This window comes from Denticeps clupeoides, chromosome 10 (genome assembly GCF_900700375.1).
Source record: "Denticeps clupeoides chromosome 10, fDenClu1.1, whole genome shotgun sequence".
NCBI lineage: Eukaryota > Metazoa > Chordata > Actinopteri > Clupeiformes > Denticipitidae > Denticeps > Denticeps clupeoides.
The window spans coordinates 15,649,162-15,656,272 of NC_041716.1; positions in this window are offsets into that span (position 1 = coordinate 15,649,162).

Here is a 7,111-nt window from a genome sequence, read left to right on the forward strand (position 1 = left end):
GTATAGATTAATGTGATATAGCTTTACTGTACACATCCAGCAAATCCATATCAGTAAAAGTGTAGAATTTCAGTTATTTTAATACGTCACCTAAGGGTGCAGAAAATTCATAAGACAGAAAAGCAGAATATGACATTTCATATACGTAATGCTCACTTCCAGTAAATTTGAAATGGCCTTTGCTAAAATATTAACAAGGAACTATTCAGCCTCCAAAATTGAATTATTCAACAAGACGGTTGAAAAAAAAGACAATACGGATCAATGGGATCAATATGGATCAGTGTGCAAAAACAATGTCGGAATCAGTATTCTTTTCAAATCATTAGAATTTTTAAATTGTTTCAATCCATTCTAAACACAAGATGGCGCTATAAACACAAACATTTATCAGAACACATGTTGTCCGATAATAGGATAGGAATTGTAAATTATCCTGGGATTAATGCATAGATTCAGAGCAGCATTCCGCAATTCCGGGCATGGCATCTAATCTTTACCTTCCCAGGAGACCACTGTGTCTGCTGTACGTTGCAGTTCCATGCGTCCATCTTCCTTCCCGGAAAGACTGGTTTATAGGGAAGACGATAATCAGAGCTGTACTTTGATGAGTTAAGTATGAAATAATTATAATTAAATTTTTTTAAATAAAACTCAGCAGGGCATATGTAGATTTAAGAGCAAGCAAGTGATGTCACGAAGGATGTTTTCAGTCCAGCAAATGTTTTGCTTGAAATTCGCTTGACCTTCTGGAAACAGTTTGAGTTGTTTCGTCCTAGTGCTACTTCAACAAGTAGTGCTCACTGAGAATGGAGACACATGGCCGCAGCATTCATTTTTCACCAGTAACATTTCATTTTTTTTTTTATTTTGTTTTGACAAATTGTGCAGTTGCTTGAAAAGACAATTGCTGTTGGCCAGTACAAAACCAATTACAGAATCACATTACAGAGTAATACATTTCCCCTACTGAATGAGAAGGATTATTGAGGGAACACCATGTTTGGCAGCCTAGCCTGGATCCCAAAATGAGGGTGGCATTAATCAATCAGCAATGTTTTTGCCCGTTTACAAATGTTACGCTCTTCATTATGAGTTGAACTCACCCAATAGACTAGAATAAAAAATATTTCGGATTTCAAAAAAAAAAAAAAAAAAAAAAAAAACAGGATGTGAACATTTTTCTTATTTTATAATATACATTTTACAGGAGATACAAATAAACACGGTCAAATACACACACAGAATTATTAGGTTTAGGTTTATTATTAACCCATAGTTGCCTATCTGGGGTTGGAATATAACCAATCCTGAAGATTCTAAGGTAAGTGTTGCTCTTTTTTCTCTGTGCTTCCCGAGATGCACAGCGTGTTGTCCTGAATATGTCACTTTCCAGCAGGTAAGTGATAAAGTGAATTTGCCATATAGAAGAAAAAAGAATAAAAGGAGAACATAGTGTAATACAAGCAAGGGAGGATGTCTGTTGCTCACAAATTTATATGCAGTCCTCAAGTCGGCAACACTCCGTGATCTGTACTTACACAGACAAACATGTAACTAACATGAAAAAAATGACATTTATGCCATGATGGAATTTATTCAGTGTGCATTGCATAGCAGATAAGGTACACCATAAAATTATTTTTTTGTTCATGATGAATTATCATCAGGATTAGTTCAAAGCAGTATTCACATTGGCACATTCACAGTGTTCATTTTATTCAAATACCATTGAAAGTTACATTGTGAGATTTACTTTTTCTTCTTTAAAAACTTTTTTTTTTTTGCCCAAATCAAATCAAAAGTGTGAGTGAGTTCTATTGGAAAGCTGAATTCCTACTTAAAACACAATTGCCCAATAATGAGGGAGGCCATCCTTAGAAAAAGCTGAGGATGTAACCTTTATCATGACCCAGATTCTCCAATCTGTCCCTTCAATTGAAGGAACTGAATGAGTATAAATGCCCAGCCAAATTTCACCAGTCACCTGTATGCATGAAAAAAGTAGCGATCCAATGCTGTTCTAGAGGGGCGAGGAACCAGGCGTTCTTGGATTTGTGTGACGCCGATGAAGCAATAACCCCTGAATGTACTGTCTCTTTGTATGCTGGGCACATTTTTGTGCTCTTAGCCTCAGAATAAATGATTTTCTTCTTTCTCACTCTGAAAGTTTTACTTAAATCCATGCTTTCCCTACAAATGCGTTTTAAGTAAACACATACATCACCTCTGTCTGCCTGTTTTTAAAGGAGGTGTGGCTTGGCGAACATGGGCGTGTTGCTATTACATGGCAGTGAAATTATATTAGGATTTTAATCAACAGTAACAATGTATAAAATCAGTGGTGTGTCATTATGCAATATTTAAGAGTTGTAGTTTATAAATGTGTGGGTGCACACATTCCAGAAAGTATACCCAGCACATAATTTTTTCCAATTTTTCTTATGTCGCAGTCTTATTCCAAAATGGATTAAACTAATTTTTCTCTCAGAACTCTATACACAACACTATGTGATGACAATATGAATAAGGTTAAGGTTTTGGAAAAATTATTGAAAATAAAAAAACTGAGAAATCACATGCACATAATCAACTACAACCTCAAATCTTTTTGAATTTGATGCCACAAGCTTGACACACCTATCTTGGAAGTCCTGAGAGTCCTCTGAGTGCCATGTGCGTTTTACTAAGGAGTGGCTTCTGTCTGGCCACTGTACCATACAGGCCTGTATGGTTGTCCTTCTAGAAAGTTCTCCTTTGTCCACAGAGGACCTCTGGAACACTGACAGAGTGACCATTGGGTTGTTGTTCACATGCCTGACTAAGGCCCTTCTCCCCGGATCGCTCAGTTAGAGTCCTGGTTATCCACTTTCAGATGACGGAGGTCACTGTGCTCATTGGGACCTTCAAAGTAGCAGAAATGTTTCTGTAACCTTCCCCAGATTTGTGCCGAAAGACAGACCAGTATCAGAGGTCAACAGACAATTCCTTTGACTTCCTGCTTGGTTTGTACTCTGAACGTATATAGACAGGCGTGTGCCATTCCAAATCATGTCGAATCAACTGTATTTTCCACATTACATAGATAGATTGGTGAGTGATTGGGATAAGTTGGTGTACAAGCAGGCCCCCTTCCTGAGATGAATTACCAAGGAGAACATGCCATTACAATTGCAATCTGCAATGGATCTTGCATTCCTGCCTTTTAAAGATGAGGTGCCATTCTAATTATTTTCATGTTAAACCCCAAAAAACCTTGGAATAATGAGCAAAATCACCAAATATATTTTCTGCCTTGAACTGCCATGAACTGAAACCAAGTGGATAAATAAAGGACTCTCTGGGTAGACAATGCTGCCTCTCACAGTTACAGTCAAAGTTCTTATTCACATAGGCAGACAAGATGTAATTTAATGAATTTTAGTTGTCACTTCAATTGTCATTTGTCACTTTCTAGATACCAACCAATTAGCATGTTCAGTACATCTTTGAATCTTTATCTGGAGCATGAGAAAGTTAAAACAGCACAATGAAGCATAATTCAACATTTGCTAGTAAAAAAAAATAGTTCATTGTCATTCTGGTTTGACATAGCAAGGAAGGAGGTCGGTCACGATGGCTGGACATGGCGAGGAAGTAGGACACATACGCACGACGTCTCAAAACAGGGGTTTAATACATGGTGAACAGGACAGGGGAAATATCACATAACAACGACCCAAGGGCAAACAGACATGAAAAGGGCAGCTTTATAAAATCATACACAGGTGAAAACAATCAGGAAACATAATAACACAGGACCAACATGAAATTCTGTTCTGAACTCGAGATCCGGAGTAGCACCTTCCGGACCGGATCCTGACAAAAACAGCCTTTGATACAGCAAATTCTTAAATTTTTTTTTGAGACCATGAAATCATCTTAATTTTTATTATACAAACCACAAGTACAGTGCTTTGGGTGTCATTGGTACAGCTGTATTCATTAGTTTTTACATAATTACTGTCCCATTCAAAACAGCACATGACATTAAAAGCAGGCCATTTTTCTGAGATTCATTTAAAAAAAGCAGAAAAATCTGCCTCTTTAAACATTTGTATTGTTGGAATTGAACAGACGTTGTGGGTGTGAATACAATGAATACCCAAGAAAGATGCTGTAGAGGCATGTTGAGAAAAGAAACAGCTTGAGTTTAGATGATTTATATAAATGACTTTCCACTCTGTAATTTATAACAAAATAACTATAACTCATTGCACAAACATTTCCATTCCAACAAGCAGGTAAGAAGAAAGTGAAGGTGTGTTGCAGTCAATCAACATTTCAACCTTTACCTCAGCAGGAATCAGAACTACAAAATGCCACGCTTCATTGTTTTACTAATGCATTAATATTTGTTTCCTTTGGAAGCTACAATGTCGTTCAAGCAGCTTGACAGGAGCTAAACTCTAGATAATATATAATGTATGTGTAATATATGTATGTGCACATTTCTGTGCATTGCAGTGCAAGAATAACATTTAAGGCAAACTAAACATGTAGACAACAATGGCAGACATACAGCGCTAAACCAGTAGAATGAGTGTAATGTAAGCTGGCAAGCAGAAATAGTGCAAATACTGCTGTGCAAAATGGAACAGTGCAATAATAGATAATATATTCTAGACATAGATGGGGTAGAGTGTGTGTTTGTATGTGTGTGTGTGTGTGTGTGTGTGTGTGTCTCAGTCCCTGAGTGTTCAGGTGTCTGATGGTCTGTGGAAGAAAGCTGTGTGCACAATCTGGCAGTAAGTGCCTGAATTTAGTCCAATGCCTGACAATTGCAACTGATCTTGGTAGCACTCATTACAAATGGTACAAAAAATGAGGGATGAAGCAAAAAATAGCCATTGCATAACACACAACAGGAAACAACTAAAGGACCATGACCATGTGGGCAGCACTGGAGTAGCGGTTAAAGAAGCGAACCCTATAATGAATCGGACAAGGAATCGAGAGGTTGTGGGTTCGAATCCCGATCCGCTGAGGTGCCACTGAGCAAAGCTCCATCCCCACACACTGCTCCCTGGGCGCCTGTCATGGCTGCCCACTGCTCACTCAGGGTGATGGGTTAAATGCAGAGTACAAATTTCACTGTGTGCACCATGTGCTGTGTATCACATGTGACAATCACTTCACTTCATGTGATAATATTACAATGAAAACCCTTTGTCCTACAGTAATCATCTGGACTGAAATCCCAGAGAAATGTTCAAGAGTATCTGACAAGTGAATCAATGCTGATGGATGTTTCCTAAGTCAGATTCAAGATTCAAGTGTTTTATTGTCAGCCTAGCTGTATCGAAGTACATAGTGGGTTGAAATTGTGCTCTCACAAGACAAGACATAAAGTCCAGATAAGCCATGACAGTGCAAAACTAGGACGAAACAAAAAGACAAGTAGTGCAGCAAAAGATTTCATTAATAGAAGTAAAAAATGTTTATAATGACAGTGAAATGTGATCTGAAAAGGAATAAAAAATAAAACTAAAGACAGTAAAATAGCATCAAAACCGATTAAATTTATAGTAGATGTAATGTTCATTGGATGTAACCAATGAACTAATGATCACTCAATCCAATAACTCAGAAGATGCCAAGCCAGCTCTTGAGCTAATGCTTGCACTTCATTGCTATAGAAGGTTATAGCTGATGACACAGGTGTTAGTGGATGTACAACATAGAGATTTAGAGCTTAAAATGTGTCATATTTACATAAAACAATTGTTAAAAGTCTAAAAGCATCCTGAATCGAATACTATATCTTTAAACAGCCGCCTAATAACAAATAAAGTAATTCAGTTATTTTGTCACGCTATGTGTTAATGTGGTACAAAACTTTTTAAATCATTTGGACTTTGTGTCACAATGTGTCTCCACACACCACACAAGTGAAAAGCTGTTGTCTTTTTAAATTTGGCCTGCAGTCGTGGCTGAGGTGGTCCTGGATTTGGCAGCCATACTCAGCTCCATAATTGAAGCCTTTACCCCCTGCAGATCTTTAGAAGCAAGTACGAAGTCTTCGATTATGTCAAGCACTCCCTGCAGACCCAAATTCTTTTGTGACTAACACACTTCACAGAGAAAAAAAAATGCTATTTAGAATCACGGCAAATATGTCATTATTATTAATCTCCCTTCAAAATTGCAGTATTTCAATGCTGTATTCAGGCTACTTTCACCGAGCCCCCTGCACTTGCTGTGATATCTCAGTAACTCAGTTTAGCTAAAATGCTTAGTTAAAATGATTTGTTCACGCTGACCAATCATTTATTTTTTATTCTTCAAGGTGTTTCCACATGTTAACAAAATAAAAACACATTTTTATGGCATTTTATATGGTGCACTGTGAAGCCCTCCACTTGCTATAGTTCATAGGTCATTTACGTCAGTCTTTAGTACTCTCTCTGGCTGACCTCAGAGTTGGCTGCTCTTCATCAACTTTTACTGACAGTTTTAAGTAGCCATAAAATAAGTGGTGTGGCCTAACCACTTTGTCACTTGATGCCTCAACCTCCATATGTCTCCACATCCAGGGCCTATAGTTCTTTTTTTATGGCTGCTGTCAATGGTTGGCCTATGTGTGCAAATGATGGTAACAAATAACTAGATCAGAAATTGGCCCACAGCCCATGAAAGAATGCTATTCTATCACTAAGGAGCATAGGGGTATCGATTCATGAAAAGAGTTACCTATCACTTCTATTAATCATTTAATCATTAAAAAAAAGTCCTCTGCTAGGGTCCTTTAGAGCCTCAGCTGGTTGTGCTCCATGTCTCTCTTGTATTCATTAATTGTACTCAGTAGTCTCATTGTGTTGCCACTACCATGTTTCACTGTGGTAATTGTGTTATTGGGTTCATGGGATGTGTTGTTTTGTGCCACATATAGCATTTTCCTTGATTGCCAAAAAGTTACGTTTTAGTCTCATTTCACCAGAGAACATTCCTCCATACATTTGGTGAGTCACACATATGCCTTTTGGCAAACTCAAAATGTGCCTTAACACATTTACACATCTTTTGGCCACTCTTCCATAAAAAACAGAGTGTACCGCTTATTGTGGTCCTA